This window comes from Cricetulus griseus, chromosome 10 (assembly GCF_003668045.3).
Source record: "Cricetulus griseus strain 17A/GY chromosome 10, alternate assembly CriGri-PICRH-1.0, whole genome shotgun sequence".
Lineage (NCBI taxonomy): Eukaryota > Metazoa > Chordata > Mammalia > Rodentia > Cricetidae > Cricetulus > Cricetulus griseus.
The window spans coordinates 13,455,701-13,473,148 of record NC_048603.1 but is presented as its reverse complement, the minus strand read 5'-3'; positions in this window follow the sequence as shown (position 1 = coordinate 13,473,148).

Below are 17,448 nucleotides of genomic sequence, written 5' to 3'. Positions count from 1 at the left end.
AGGCCTCATGCACTCATCTCTCCACTGAGGGCTTTGAGGTCGTTCGTGCAGTTTGCCTCCCAGCAGAGAAAAGACTGGAGGGCTACAGCCCTCAATGCTCGCCTTGACCTGGCCGGCACTGCACGTAAATACTTATGGGTCAGAGGGGCCCACGAGTCATTGCATTGGGTGAACAGAGCTGGGCCAGGCCTTTGAAGAACTCACAGAAACCACCCCTGGATCCTTCTCTCTAAGGCTGCTGTGTGGTGGAACCATAAATACTTAGGAAACTAGATGAAGAGGCCCGGAAGAGCCCCGTGTTATACCAGATACACCCTAGCAATATCCTTTCCCCTTCCCTCCCTTCTGAGCTCAGCCCAAAGATTTCTGTAAAATGGTTGGAGTTTATACATTTTACATCCGGAGAGCCAAGGAGGGCTTCCTGGAGAAGATGGCACCCCGGTTAGCTCAATAAGAACAACAAGAGCAGTGACACAAAGAGGTTCAAGGGCAAACTTCAAAGCTCTGAATGTTAGCTAGGCATGGTGGCTCCCACTTGTAATCTCCGTATTTCTGAGGCTGAGGTATGAGGGTTGTAGGGAGTCGGAGGCCGGCCTGGGCTGTATAGTGAGTTTCAGGACAGTCTGGGCTAGCATGTAAGCATCCGATCTCCCTCCAGACAGGAAGATCTTATGAGCAGCAAGAGGAGACGTCTTGGCCTGGTCCAGTCTCTGTTATCTAATAAGACTTTCACCGTGATTGGCAGTGGCCAGCGGTAATGTGGAAATGGTTCTTCTTATTCATTTAAAACACTAATGACAGCGTGTGGTCAATCCTCACATATAGCTATGCTTGCACATAAGCATATACTTCATATTAGCATATAATAAAAGAGGCCCCGGAAGCCTTTGCTGTTAGGGTCACCGTGTGTTTCTATTTGTGGAAATCATACAGATACTAGCTTCATTTGACTCTCACACTTGGAGCACTGGGAGAAGCCTAGGATTTGGATTTAAGTTTGAGGTGAAAATCGAATTCTAACCCACTGTGAAACTGAACAGCAAAGCTAGGTTTAAGTGAATGGACACTGCCCTCTCCGAGTGGTGAGTTTCCTGACTGGACTCGGCATTATCGTCTTAGGAAAGTGCTGCTTAATATTAGGGCTAGCGGGGCCTATGCCAAAGGATACATTAGACTCTGATGACCCCCTATGGAAGGCCTCACCTTCCAAGGGGAGCAGAAAGGATATGTGATAGGCAGGGTTTTAGTTGTGGAGGGGGGCGGGGTGGTAGGGGAGGAGGGGAGGGAGAAGGGAACTGGGGTTGTCATACAAAACAATCTTGTTTCTAATTCAAATTTTTAAAAAATCTGCAAAAAAAATCAGAGCTAGCAAAGGGAAATGAGCTCACCAAGGAAATGATTCCGAGGCTATAAAACAATCTGAATCCACAGGAGACAAATCCAAAACGCTCTTCAAAACAAGCACTCTCTCATTCAGGAGATGGCTCCCCAGGGAGGGAACTGACACAGCTCTGTGACACACTCATGGTTAATGAGGATCTCCTGTTACTTGGGTTGTACCAGGGAAGGTGTGGGATGTTTGGCAAGCAAGTCAGCGATGCTTGCACAGCCCCAAGAAATGTAAAACAGGAACATCATTGACATACAAGGGACCCAGGCGTCTAGATCCTTACCCCAAAGTCTAGGTGTGTGTCATTACAAAGCTGCTCCCCACCCACTAGGCAAGTAATAATGTTTGTGTGGTACAAATAACAGCAGGAAGGGGGTGGATCCCCAGATTGGATTTCTAAACTGACATGCAAGGGAGACCAGGTTTTCAAGGGGAGTATGGTGCTGGGTGATCCGTACCTAGGGTCCCCAGCATGTGGGAGGCTGGGACAGGGAGGTGGCTCCCAGTGTGAGGCAATCACGGGTGTGTGAACGTGACCAAATACAGGGGCATGAAATGTCATAATGAGTTAGAATGTTAGCAGAGTCTGGAATAATACCAGCACCTGGAAGGCAGAAACAGGAGGATTGCCATAATCTCCAGACCACCTAGGTCTAGAAAAAACTAAAAAACCCAAAAAAAAACAAAAAAAGAAAAAAACAAAAAAAAGAAGAAGAAGAAGGCAGGAGGGAAATTTTACGCTATAATGAGGTAATTCTTTTATGATTAATATATGCTAATAAGAACCCGGGGCTGGACGGATGGATCAGTGGGTACTGATCACCAGCAAGCACATAAAACACCAGACCCTCTTACAATTCCTCGTTGCACATAATAAACAAAGCAGATGCTCTAGACCACAAGGAAGGGTGAGAATGAAGCTCCTGGAACAAAAGGTTGGTGGGGGTGTTCTAAGGCCAGAGGTCTAACCTCTCTTCTCCCTTCCTCTCTTTCCAACCACAGACTCAGAAGGACAACAAACAGAATTCTAGCCTCCTCCTGTTGCAGCAGCAACATTTTAGGACCAATGTGCTGCTATGAACCCTATCCGTTGAAAGTACGGGTGAAAGACGGAATGGTCTGTGTGTCAACTGAGAGGGAGAACATGTACGACTGCTTCGGATCCAAAAAGTACAGTTACATGAACGTCTGCAAAGACTACTCCTACGGCAGCTGTGTCGGATCTCCATGCTACCCTTGCATTTCCCCCTGCGGCCCCTGCGGCCCCTGCGGCCCCTGTGGCCCCTGCGGACCTTGCGGCCCCTGCGGCCCATGCGGCCCCTGCGGACCCTGTGACCCCTGTGGCCCTTGTGGCCCTTGCGGTCCTTGCGGCCCCTGTGGACCCTGCGGCCCCTGTGGCACCTGGGGAGCCTGCGGACCCTGCGGACCCTGCGGACCCTGCGGACCCTGCGGACCCTGCGACCCTTGCTATCCCTGTGGCAGCCTATACCCCTGTAGGAAGGTGATCTTGTAAGAAGTATTTAGAACCTATGTCTTAGCAGAAGTCAGTCCTCCAGCCAGGCAGCTTGTCAGCACTTTCTCTTCCCCTTCCCATAGCCCATGTGGTTCAAGTGTACAGGAAACTGAATACATAACTGCAATCTGATGGCATTGTGTGCTGGTCTTTTGATTCGACTCCTTGCAGAGTTAGCTAATTGAAGAATTAAGGGAAGATGAGGTGAGATCTGATCTCCAAGTACTCCATACCCAACAACCTCTAAACCAGAGGTGTCCCTGACACTAAGTAACCCCGTGAGAGGGCCCTGCCTGAAAACACTGTGAGAGTATTCTGGGTGGAAGCCAATACTCAGTGAGGATTTGGTGGTGAGGCCACCTCCTTCCCAAGCCCAATAGGTCTACGGATTTTACTGGGGGACCAGACAATCCTAAGGAAAATAGTGCAAAGTGCAACATGTTAAAAGATCCAAGACAGGGCAGCAATCCAAGTCCAGTGTTTCAGCATTCCTGTGGTTTTGACTATGCATTTCTGGCTCAGGGTACTTTGCAGCCTCCTGGGGATTTATTGCCACTCAGTCTCTTTCCAATTCTTGAAACTGGTTTTAGGCACAAAAGGTCAATGGAGCAGGGAAGTACAGCTTCAACCATTGAATTTGGATCCTCACTGACATAGCTCAAGAGCCATTCTTGTTTGTTTTTGAGGTTGTTCTTACTGTGTAACTATGGCAGTCCGGAAAACTCATTATATAGATAAAGCTGGCCTCAAACTCACAGAGATCTGCCTGTCTCTGCCTCCTGAGTGCTGGGACTAAAGGGGTGTGCCACCATGCCTGGCTTCCAGAGTTTCCTTTGACTGCTAGGGAATAAAGGAAGTAATAAGGAAGAATGAAGGGACCCCGGGGAGGAAATGGCTGAAGCTGGTCTGGATTCCTAGAGGAAACACAAACCCTTGTTTGCATAGTTACATCCTTTAATTGGTCTTAGCTGTGAGTGGATTAGTTTTCTCAGTGAGGGCTGCACTTGGGAATCACTTGAGCAGCTGTAAAATATGGACCAGGCTATGAAGAGGGTTCAGTGGGTAAGAGTGCAGGCTTCACAAGTGGGAAGACCCGGGTTCAAATCCCCAGTATCCACAAAAAGTTGGGTGTGGCTGTTCATACTTAAACCCCAGCATTGAGGAATGGAGATGATGGGTCCTGGGAACTTGCTGGCCTGCTAGCTTAGCCTAGGTAATGAGTTTACAATTCAGTCAATATCTCATTTGGGGTTCTCTAGATTGACAGAAGCGGCAGAATGAATATACATTTAAAGAAACACATTCAGTTAGCTTACACAGTACAGTCTGGGTTGGCTAAACATTGGCTGCCTCACACACCAACGTGGCAGAGAACCTGGCAGTTTCTCAGTTCCTCTGGCTTGGTGTCTCAGCAATACCACTCTGATGCTAAATCCGGGAGGGTTCCTGGAGAGAATCTTGTCTGCAGCCCCTGTTGGATGCCCCTAAAGCTGGATTCTGCTACAGTGCAGATGAACGTGCCAGTCACGGCAAAGGTAAGCAAAGTGTCTTTTGTGGGGGGCTCTTTTCTGGAGCTCCCACCAGAGGCTACAGCCCCTGTGTAGGGTGGGTCTCCCCACGCTATGGAATAGATCAGGAAAAGCCTTCACAAGAGAGCCAAGAGGCTTACCTTTCAACTGCTTCCAAATCCAGTCAAGATGACAACCAAGATTAGCCGTGACAGTGAGAGACACCTATCTAAAGGAGGTAGACTGGAGAACAAAGAAAGACAACATGGTTCCCTCAGGCTTCTACACACCCACACATAGACACACATCCCTACACTCCTGTACATACACAATACATACCACATAATACACAGCACACAGTACACACACATGCAGACATAGACATGCCTTTTGTATACTTTTGTGCATAAACAATACACACCATACCACGGAGCACACACACATACTCTCATAGACACACATCCCTACACTCCTGTATATACAATGCACACCACACCATAACAGCACACACACATACACTCATAGGCACACATCCCTACACTCCTGTACATACACAATGCTCACCACACCACACAGCACACACACATGCGCTCATAGACACACATCCCTATACTGATGTACATACACAATATACATAATACACAGCACACGGTACACATACATGCAGACACAGACATGTGTTTCTATACTTTTGTGCATATACAATACACACATTACCACACAGCACACACACATACACTCATAGACACACATCTCGACATTCTTGTACATACACAATATGCAACACACAATACACAGCGCACAGTACACACACACATGCAGACATAGGTGTTGGAATCTAAAAATTATGCCATTAGAGGATTTCTCGGGGTCCGATCCTCCGGTGCTCCAGTCTACATGGTATTGCAGATGCTAGCTGATTTGGTTTTGAATGGCATAGCCTCAGTGGAGAATGTCCCCTAGTTTTGAATCTCTACAGAACTAAGCATTTGAATAGGCCTACACCAGAGCAGAGGGCTAAGTTAGTGACAAGTGAGGACTGATATGGTCTAGGAAGAGGAGAGACAAATGGCCTCATATCATGGTCAGGATAGTACAGTTAGAAAGCAACAAGGAAGATGCTGAGTAAAGGAGAGACTCCAGTTTTGCAACATGAAACTGAGAGCTCTCTAAAGATGACAAGATGCCTGTGTCTGGTCTTTATTGCTGTTGGGTTGTTAGGAGTTTCCAAGTCCACGCTCCCCCACTCAGGCCGAACCTTGTGGCTTCCATGGATTGGGGCAGAGACATGCTTGGCCACGATAAATAGGCATGCATCTCTATACTTTTGTGCATATACAATACACACCACAGCACATACTGTGCACACAGTAAGCGTGCCCCACCCACACCACCCACCACCACACACACAACACACACACACACACACACACACACACACACACACACACACACACACACACCCAAAAAATATATGTATGCCAGGATGGGAGTGGTTTGCCTCACATACTCAGGGCCCAAGATTTGGTCTGTACAGTCTTTCCTTCTGTGATTAATTTCTCTAGAGATTAAAATGCCAGTCAACTCATGACACAGTCTGGGCACCTGGGAAACCTGAAGCAGAGAATGCAGTTTCAACGCCAACCTTGTCTACAGAGTAAGTTCCTGTCTCAAAATAAAATGAAAATGGCGGGGAAGCATTTTTATTTAAGATAGATTGTAGAAAGAATCACAACAAACATTCAGCACTAATACTATTTTTACCAACAAATTTCATAGTTAATATCACTTTAGAAGGAATGAGGTTACCATGTTTATAGAAATTATAGCCAGACACAAACCCTTCTTTAAAAAAATATGTTTATAGTTATTTAATAATTTTCATTTTTTTTTGGTTGTTTGGGTGGGTTTTCAAGACAGGGTTTCTCTGTGTAACGACCCTGAGTGTCCTGGATCAGGCTACCCTCGAACTCACAGAGATCTGCCTGTCCCTGCCTCCCAAATACTGGAATTAAAGGTGTGCACCAACACTGCCAGGCCAAACTATTTCTATAGTTACAATGAACATCCCAGATTTTATGGAACGACCCAGATATCAGTGGCATAGTGATTAGGGACTAGAATATGTGCTCCCATGGGTCACCTGTGTGAGGTCAAGATTGTCTGAAAAAGATGGTAAATGGCTGGGGCAAATCCCTCATGGAGCTGTGAAGCAACAGGAGAAAGGGGCCCTGGAGTCTAGTACACAGGCTGACCAATGTCCCTCCTGCATGGTGCCCACATTCCAGTTGAAGGATTTTAAGACTGATGGTTATCAGGGGTCACCCATGTGGACCCATGCAATCATAAGATCCTTAAGTGAAGGCAGGGAAAAGGATTCCAACCTGAGGCAGGGCTGTGACAAGCAGAGACTGAAGTCATCCCAGTCAGAGGGACACAAACCAACCGTGGGATCCAACATTTGGGCAAAGCAAGGAAAGAGCCCCCCCACCCCTATCACCACCAGTCTGCAAAGGGAACTCAGGCCTGCTGGGTCTAATGTCCTGAAAGAGAAGAAGGTAATTAGTGTTGTTTTAAGCTAAACCTGTGGCATTTTGTTACAGTAACAACAGAAAATGAATACAGGATATCATCTAAGGTCCATGATCCATAGATAGAGTTAGAAATAGGTTTTAGGTGGAGAAGAAAGAGACCGACTGCCACTCCCATGCAAATGTCTAGAAAAGGCGAACTCCACTCTCGATCTAGAGGGTGGGCTTGGAAGAACAAACACAGAGACTGGAAGCATACTTGATTTTCACTCTAACTTAGGTGGTAGCTGTGCCTTTTCCCCAGGGGTGGGGGACGACCTCACAGTCTTATTCAGTTGGCTTAGTCTGAACAGAACTGGAGCCCAGGAGATGAAAGGGAGTGGAAAGGGGACTCTTCCAGGCCATCAAACTCTGGGACTACACCTCGTAGACAGACTTTGTTTTCTGCCTGGTCAGGCCACCCTTTGTCACAAATAAATACACAGAGGTATATTAGTTATACACAGCTTGGCCAGCTCTCAATTTTTAACCTATATCTATTCATCTGTGTATCTCTATGTGGTTTTGCTTTACTGGTACACCCAGCGTCCTATCTTTCCGGTAGCTACATGGTGTCTGCCTAGCAGCTCCTTCTGTCTTTGTACAGCCTGGATGTATTTTATATATTGCCTTATAACATTTTTTCCATACACATGAGTTGGTTTATGGTTCATTTTTGATACTGGAGGAATGTGAATCTGGGTATTAAATTGCTCCAACAGATCATAGATTTATTGCTATATTAGCCACATATGGCCTCAGCCTTGCTCTTTGTCCTTCTGGCCACATAAACCTGGGGTCTTTGTATAAACAAAAGTTTTACTGGTGTTGGTAGATTAATACATTTGTGTAAAAGTCTTACTAGATGGGGAGATAATAGATTTGAACTCCTTGTCCCAAACAAAAGTTTCATAATACTTGATAGAAAAGACTCATATTGAGAACGGGAGAATGGGAGGGGTGCAGAGGACTTGAGGGAGCAGAAAGGTTGAGTCAGGGGAAGAATAGAAGGTAACAAGAATGGAGATATCATAATAGAGGGAGATATTTTAGGTTTACAGAGAAATCAGGCACTAGGGATATGTCTGGAGATCTACAAAGATGACACCAACTAACAATCTAAGCAACAGAGGAGAGACTACCTTAAATGCCCTCCCCTGATAATGAGATTGATGACTGACTTAGATCCCACCAGATAGCTCTCATCCAGCAGCTGGTGGAAGTAGAAGCAGACACCCACTACTAATCACTGAACTGTACTGGAACCCAGATGCAGAGAAGGACGAGTGAAGAGCAAAGGCATCCAGACCAGTCTGGTGAAACCCACAGAAACAACTGACCTAAATATCGGGAAACTCTTGCTCCCCAGATACCAGCATGGGACTGATCTAGACCCCAGGGACATGGGTGTCAGTGAGGAAACCTTGGAAATCTATGGGACCTCCTGTAGTAGTTCAGTACTTATCCCTAGGATAGGTGTGGGCTTTGGGAGCCCATTCAACATAGAGGAATACTCCCTGAGCCAAGACACACAGGAGTGGGCCTAGGCCTTAACACAATGGATATTGATAGACTCTGATGACCCCCTATGGAAGGCCTCATCATCCAGGGGGAGCAGAAAGGATATGTGATAGGTAGGGTTTTAGTTGGGGGTGGTACGGGAGGAGGAGAGAGATAATGGAACTTTGTCATGTAAAACAATCTTGTTCTAATTCTAATCAAAACATCTGAAATGAAAAAAAGACTCATATTTAATATTTCTTGCAATAGGACATCCTTATTTCTTTTTTAGCAATTCCATGGCTTGGAAGGGAGATTTGTGTGGAGTAAAAGCAGCCAGAGTGTCTTCAGCTAGGTGCAGGCTGGTCCCACAGGGAACTGTGTGGAAAACCTTGAAGATCATACATCCGACTCATTGAGCCATAACGCTGATTCTGCATCAAGAACAAGGAGGATGCTGGGATGTGGTATGTGTCTTTAATCCCAGCACTTGGGAGGCAGAGGCAGGTGGAGCTCTATCTTGGAGGAATAAAAAAAATAACAAGTGAGGATTCTTCCAAAAAGTGCCCCAGGTCCAGTGTATAACAGTCACAGCCGGGCAGAGCTGAAGGCTCCGTGACACTGTCACCCTGAAAATGGAACGTTGGACCTGGTGACCTTGAATGAATTATTCACCTACAGTGAGAAAACCTCAGCCATGCTATGAGGGGGAAAGGAAAGAAACAAGGAAACTTGCCCTGGGTAATGATAACACCCGAGTTCTGCCACCACATTTAGGCCCCAAAATAACACACCGAGTCTTATATTAATTACAATGCTGTGGGCCAAAGACTAGGATATCTTATTTGCTAGCTCAGTCTTAATTGTCAACCATATGTTGTTATATTTTTATATGTACTTATAATTTTATAAGTACTTACCTTACCTAGGACTCCAGCCTTAGCATCTTATCTCCCTGGGATCAAATGGAGACACTCCTCTTTACTACATTTCCCAGAATCCTCCTCCACTCCTAGCCCCTTGCTTCCCTATTGGCCAACAGTGCTTTATTCATCCACCAATAAGACAAACATATACACAGAAGGACTTCCCCCATCACTTGTGTGGTATAGGGCTTACCCAGTATCCATCTGCCTGTCTTGGTTCCCAGCATACAACCAGGTATGTGTCTTCCCCACTGCCCTATTGCTGTGAAGAGACACCATGACCAAGGCAGCCTATAGAAAACCACATTTCAGTAGTGGCTTGCTTATAGTTTCAGAGGGTTAGTCCATGATGCTCACTTTGGAAATGGGGTGGCGTTCCGGCAGGCATAGTGCTGGAACAGTAACAGAGCTCACATCTGATCTGCAAAAAGGAGGCAGAGAGACAGAGACAGAGAGAGAGAGAGACAGAGAGACAGAGAGACAGAAAGACAGAGTGAGACACAGAGAGACACAGAGATATAGAGACTGGTCCTGTTTGAGCTTTTGAAATCTTAAAGTCTATGCCCAGTGATAGACCTCCTCTTAAAAGGCCACATGTGCCTGAGGAAGGAAACACCCTTTAATCCTTCCTACATGGTGCATCAACTGGGAACCAGACATTCAAATATATGAGCCTAAGGGAAGCCTTTCTCATTCAAGCCCAAGCCTGCAATCCCAGTGGGAGAGGGGATCAGACACTCAAGATCATCCTGGGATTCTGGGACTCATGAAAAACCCTGTCTTTAAAACTAAAAACAAAAGCAGAGTAGCCATTAAAAAATACACACACCTCCCTTCTTCTGAGTGGCCTGAGGTGACCTAGGAAAAAGGTTTGTTACTCTCTTGAGCCTCAAAACCCTACAAAATCATGCAAAAATCAGTTGTGAAACTGCCCAGGCCACCATGTGTCTGAACAATGCCTCTTTAAAAGAAGTAATGTCTTCATTCTGGCAGCGCAAGGGGGGTGCTCGTAGGTGTACCGAGGCTACACAGTGGGCCGGGACACAGGTAAGTGGGCCAGGCCCAGAAAGACTGCCCGGTTTTTGCTGCAGGTGCTTAAAAATGCAGAGAGCAATAATGAACTTGAGGAGTCAACGTATGGATTCGCTAGTCACTGAACATCTCAGATGGATAAAGCATCTAAGTTGAGCCGCCAAAATGAGAGCTGGGTTAACACATGCATGAGCTCCGCACCACAGTGAGTTTTCAACCCCACTAAGGCAGAACAAGTTGTTCTAAAGTCAGAAGAGGAGGCTGCACAGAGGGAAAAGACAACCTGTGAAAAGGAAAAAACAAACACACGTGGTACAGGAATATGTTGTTTTTGTTAGGGTTCCTGTGGCTGTGATGAAAACACCATGACCAAAGCAAGTTGGGGAGGAAAAGGTTTACTTGGCTTACACTTCCACATCACTGCTCATCATGAAGTCAGGACAGGAACTCACATAGGAGGCAGGAGCTGATGCAGAGGCCATGGAGGACAGCTGCTTACTGGCTTGCTCTTCATGCCTTGCTCAACCTGCTTTCTTATAGCAGCCAGGACCATCAGCCCAGGGATGGCCCCACCCACAATGGGCTGGGTCCTCTCCCACCAATCAGTAATTAAGAAAATGTCCCACAGGCTTACCTATAGCCAAATCTCATGGAGGCATTTTCTTACATGAGGTTCCCTCCTCTCTGGTGTCTTCTCCAGCTTGTGTCAAGTTGACATAAAACCAGCCAGAGTCATCATCCTATAAATGCAAAAAAAGTTAAAACAAATAACATTATATTCGTGTAAGGATCAATGCACATCTCAGACATGTCAAATCCATGATGCAAACCACAGTGGGGGCTAATGCCACGGCCAGCAGGGTTGCTGCAATTAGAACCCAACCCTCGAAGGACTTGGAATAAATAGGAACAAGGGATGCAAGGATGACAACAAGACAGGATTTCTGATCAAGCTGTAAAATTTTATTTTTCTCAGAGACCTTATATAGCAGGTGAAGCAGAAAAAATTGGGGCAGGGATTCATCAGGGTAGAGGTCATTTTCCTGGTACGAGTCCTTGGAGGTAGACAGGATAACAGGGGAGCAGGCTGAGAAGTGTAAATAAAGCAGTTTGTTAGAGGGGTGAAGAGGTCGCAGGAGGAAGGGTAGCTAAGTAACCTGACTGTGGAATGTTTGCTGTCACCTATTAGCCCAGGTTCTGATTATTTGGGGAAGGTGAGAGGTAGATTGGGACTGTAGTTAGCTATTCTCCCAACATAATGGGTCACTCATACTGACAATCTTTTACAACAGATCCTATACAACAGTGATGGCTCCTGGCAGGCTAAGCATTAGGATGAGGACTAAGACAGTGAAAAGAATACATAAGACAAGGAGACAGGCGCTTTCAAAGTACTCAGCATCCACATTTGGGAAATCTGATGCACTCGGTTCCACACCAGGACTACCAGAAGCAAAGATAAGATTCTTTGTGTGCCCATGTATGCATACACACCACATTTGGTGGCCGCAGATCTGGAAGAGCTCGATCTGTGATTACCTGGAATTGGAGTTATGGACGGTTGTGAGCCACTATGTGGGTACTGAGAACTGAACTCAGGTCCTCTGCAAGGGCAGCCTGTAGGGAGACTCCCTAGCCCCGCCCTGGGACAGGTTCCAGGTGGACCCGGGGCCGTGCTTGCTGGGTTCTATAACCTCGCTCTGGCCTGTGTTTTGCCTTGGTGTTTTCTTGAGTAAAGAGAGTTTAATCGGTACAGGTGGCGCCCAAAAGAACCCTACGTCCCTGAAGAGCCCACGGGGGCACCCAGCAGAATCCAGTGAGTTCTGGCGCCTAATGGCGCCGCCCGGACTTCTGTCTCCCGCCACGGTATTTCCACACCACCGGTGTGACGCCCGCCGCCGCCCACCTGCAGGAGACCCGGCCTGGCTTTGTCTGGCTCTCCAGCTGCCTGGAGAGTTCTCCTGCGCATTCACTTTAGCTACGTGTGTGAGCTTAGGGCCTGAATGCAGGAGCTACCTGTGCGCACAGCAGAGGATTTTCAGCTTTCATCCACAGGGAAAGCACCCCACTGCTTTACACTGCTACCATTCCCCTGTTCCCGCTCGCCTGTCTACACCTGCGGCCGCCGTCTGCTGGGTCAGACCCTGGCAGGGTAAGCTTTTCAACTCTAGCCGTGGGCACAGCCATCTGCCTGAAGCAAATACCCGACAGGTATGTTCTCTTAGGCAAAAGCAGATTTCTGTGAGTCAGATGCTACTCTAGATAGACAGGCTGTGCCACCTGCTGGCCGGCACGTGGTTATTGCAACAGGAAATGGAATTACCAATAAATATGGCTGCATTTACTTTGCAGTTAGACATGTATAACATATCTTATACTTATATGCATTCACTGCTGGAGGAGCATGCTGACTTGCAAAACATTGGCTTATATGTTTTTGTTAGCTGTGACTTTCTTGATTCACGTGTCGTTGTTCCTCTGGAACAGAAGGAAGTTTGATCTCTCCACCCACTTGCAGGACATACAAGCCTTACGTAGCCAGGCTCTAAATGAATCAAAACTTACCTATTCATTGCTTCTTGAGCTGTTAGAACAAAAACTGGATGATGGGCTCCTTTCAATGTTCTATACGATACAGGCAGAGCTGTCTACTACTCAAGCTAAAGTGCAGCACATTTATAACAACATAAAAATAGACAGATGCTCCATCTTAGCGTCTTTACAGGCTGATCGGGCAAAGGACCGTGATGAGATTCAGGAACTTATTCAGACCTTACAGATCAAACAGACTACAGACCACGAGGAACTGAAATCTAGTTTAGGAATGCTACAAACTAAACAGGCTACAGACCATGATGCCTTAATGGCTAGGCAGGCAGCAGACTGTGAATCGTTGGAGACAGTATGCAGCCGCTTAGAAACTCAGCTAGGCTCTCTCTCCTATTCCTTTGTTACTAAGGTACAAGAGACCCAGAATAGGCTTCAACAATCAGATAATGCCACTAAATCAATAGCTGGGAAATGTGAGAGGGACTATAATGGTCTTAGAACTGAGTTTCAAAGCTTACAGGAGGAGTTACAGACCAGGGTTGCCAAACTGGAAATGTCTACCGAGTTCATGGCAGAGATTAATCGCAACCTTGATTCTAAATTTCAATCTCTGGATGGCTATTTCCAGGCCACCCAAATGCTAGCTAGGGATGAACGTATTACTCGTCTAGAAAATCTTACAGGAGAATTGTCGAAGCAAATCGTGGATTCCACATCACGCCTTGAATCTTTTATGGTGGATGAGATTAAAGCCTCTCGTGAGGAAATTCTGACCAGGCTGACATATCTTGAACAAGAAGACACTGACTCACTCTGATCTGAGATGCACAATTCGAGAAGGTATTTCAATCACCCTAAAGTGGTTACACACACACCTTTAGTATACCCGGCCATGGTGGTGGACAAGCAACCATCTAAAAAACACTCCCAGGGGCAGACAGCACATACGTGGCAACCAACCCAATTAAAGGATCTTAGGCATATTAAAGAATCAGTTGTCTCGTATGTCTCGTATGTAAAACAGCTGCTGCATTCATGGGCCACCTTTAACAGTGTGATGCCCACAGATTGGGTAGGATTGGCATAAGCTGTCCTTGAGAATTCCTGCTTAATTGAATGGAGAGCGTTATTCAGGAAAGAAGGCGGGCTCCTAGAACAGCAAGCTGCCAGGGACGGAGTTGATGCACCCCTCCAAAAAATCCTAGGAGAAGGTATTTATGCTGACCCACAGATTCAGGCTGAATATGACGACCATATGCTATCCCTATGCAGGACAGCAGCACTAAATGCATGGGACAAGGTTCGTGAATCAGGAGAACAACTAGAAGCTTTTACAAAAATAGAACAGAGACAAACAGAACCATTTAAAGACTTAGACAGATTGACCAGAGCAGTAGACAAACAGGTAGCAGATCCAACAATACGACATTCAATTGTGTATAGCTTAGCTTATAACAGTGCAAACCCAATGTGCAAAAGAATACTTTTGCCTCTAAAGATCAGCTCAGCTCCACTAGAAGAATGGGTTTTGCATACTGCCCATGTTGACTGTAACATACAAGATGCTGGAATCTGGGCAGAAGAAGCTGTCCCAAGAGTTTCAACAAACAACAGGAGATTAGAAAAGATAGCAACAGAAGGACTTGGGAAGGAAGAGCACCTTACAGGGGCTCACATAGGTACCGAGAGGCCAGTGCTCATCGCCACCATGACCCAGAGCCTCACATAGGAAGAGCACGCTCCAGGAGTCCATGGAGGCATCAGGAGAATAGATGTTTCAGCTGTGGTAAAATAGGACATATAAGGAAAAATTGTAGACAGAGAAATTCTAACGATTCCCCACGCAACAGGTCATTGCCCTCTGGGTTATATAGGAGATGTGGTAAGGGCAAACACTGGACTAACGAATGCAGATCAACTAGGGATTTTCAGGGGAACTTATTGGCGCCGGGAAACTTGGAAGGGGGACTCAAGCAGGCCCCTGCCCTGAGAACAGTTCGATCATTCCCAGTAACAGTGGAAGACAATCTCTCGAAGGACGAATAGATAGTTCATTGCCTATGGTGGAAAATCATACTGCTCAAGAGGGTAGTTTGAATAATGATGAAGAATCACATGTGACTGGTAAAAATGACAAACGCATATTTTGGCAAGCTTCTATTAATGATAAAAGGCCTCAGTTGAAAATTAAAATTAATAATAAAGTTATTTGTGGCTTAGTGGACACTGGAGCTGATGTGACTATTATCGCTCAGAAAAGTTGGCCCAAAAAATGGCCACTTAAAGAGGCAAATGTACAATTTTTAGGAATTGGAACTCTATCTAGAGTTCGACCGAGTGTTAACTCGATGGTTTGTATTGGACCGGAAGGACAAAAAGGAATACTGAAACCTTACGTAGCAGATATTGCTATAAATTTATGGGGTCGTGATTTATTACAGCAATGGAATACTCAAATTAACATCCCTCCAGTGTCAGATACGAATTCTAGACAATTGCTGGATAGTAGAAAGGATCGGGTAAGATGCCATGGAAAATGGTTGCCAACTATCCAGGCTGTACAGACACTAAATACAAATGGCAGGCCTTTAGAGGAACCAAAGGCCCTGCCATTTAAATGGCTTACAGATGAACCAGTCTGGATAGGGCAATGGCCTTTGACCTCTGAAAAGCTTGAGGCTCTAGAAAAGTTAGTACAGGAACAGCTAGAGGCTGGTCACATAGAGCAATCTACCAGCCCTTGGAATTCTCCTGTATTTGTCATCAAGAAGAAGTCAGGTAACTGGAGAATGCTGACAGACCTGAGAGCCATAAATAAGGTAATTCAGCCTATGGGCGCTCTACAGCCTGGAATGCCATTGCCTTCCTTAATACCTAAAGGATGGCCGATCATAGTAATTGACCTGAAAGACTGCTTTTTCACTATACCATTACAAGAAAGCGATAGAGAGAAGTTTGCATTTACAGTGCCAACTCTTAATAACTCACAGCCAGTTCGGAGATACCAATGGAAGGTTTTACCTCAGGGGATGCTAAATAGCCCTACCTTGTGTCAACAATTTGTACAACAACCTTTGGAAATAATTTGTAAAAAATTTCCACAATCTCTTGTTTTTCATTATATAGATGATATTCTTTTAGCAGATTCTAGTGAGGAAACTTTGGAACATATGTTTAAAATGGTGAAGGAGGTTCTGCCTAGATGGAGTTTACAAATTGCCCCAGAAAAGATACAAAGAGGAGATTCTATTAACTATTTAGGATATAAGATAGACTTACAAAGAATCAGACCTCAAAAGGTACAAATTAGAAGGGACCGTTATCAAACTCTTAACAGTCTTCAGAAGCTACTGGGAGAAATTTCTCAATTACAGACGATTATTGGTGTGGAAGGACATGACTTAAAGCATTAAAAAATGGCACTAAAAGGTGATAAGGACTTAAACAGTCCACGAATATTATCTGCTGAGGCAGAAAAAGAGCTACAATGGGTAGAAAACAGAATATTGGATGCGCATGTAGATCGGATAAACCTTCATCTAGACTGCATTCTGGTCATCTTGCCATCCAGAGAATACCCTTCTGGGATTCTGATGCAGAGGGAAGACACTATATTGGAATGGATATTCCTGCCACATAAGCAGAACAAAAAGTTAAAGACATATATAGAAAAGATTTCTAATTTGATTTTAAAGGGTAAATTAAGACTTCGTCAGTTGACTGGGAAAGAACCAGCAGAGATTATAGTACCTTTAACTAATGATGAAATTTCATCCTTATGGAAGGATAATGAATATTGGCAGATAGCTCTCACCGACTTTTTGGGAACAGTAACAACTATCCCAAAACCGACAGAATTAAATTCATAAAAAAGACAGTTTGGATTCTTCCACGTATTGTAAGACAAACTCCCATTTCTGGAGTTCTTACCTTCTACACTGATGCTAACAAAACAGGTAAGGCTGGTTATAAAGCAGGTGAGGTAAGTAAAGTAGTTCAAAGTCCATATACATCTGTACAGAAAGCAGAATTATATGCAATTCTTATGGTGCTTATGGATTTTACGGAACCTCTTAATATAGTTACTGATTCCCAATATGCAGAGAGAGTCGTCTTGCACATAGAGACTGCAGAATTCATCCCTGATAATACTGAACTAACCTCGTTGTTCTTGCAGTTACAGGAAACAATCAGAAACAGAAGTAACCCACGTACATTACGCATATCAGATCCCATAGGGTCTGCCAGGCCCACTGGCACAAGGCAATGACGAGATCCATCGTTTATTGATTGGCACTGTGCTAGAAGCCTCAGAATTTCATAAAAAGCATCATGTAAATAGCAAGGGTTTAAAGAAGGGCTTCTCCATCACTTGGCAACAAGCCAAGGAGATAGTGAAAAACTGTCCTACTTGTTCCTTTTATAGCCAAACTCCACTGCCAGCAGGATGTCATCCTAA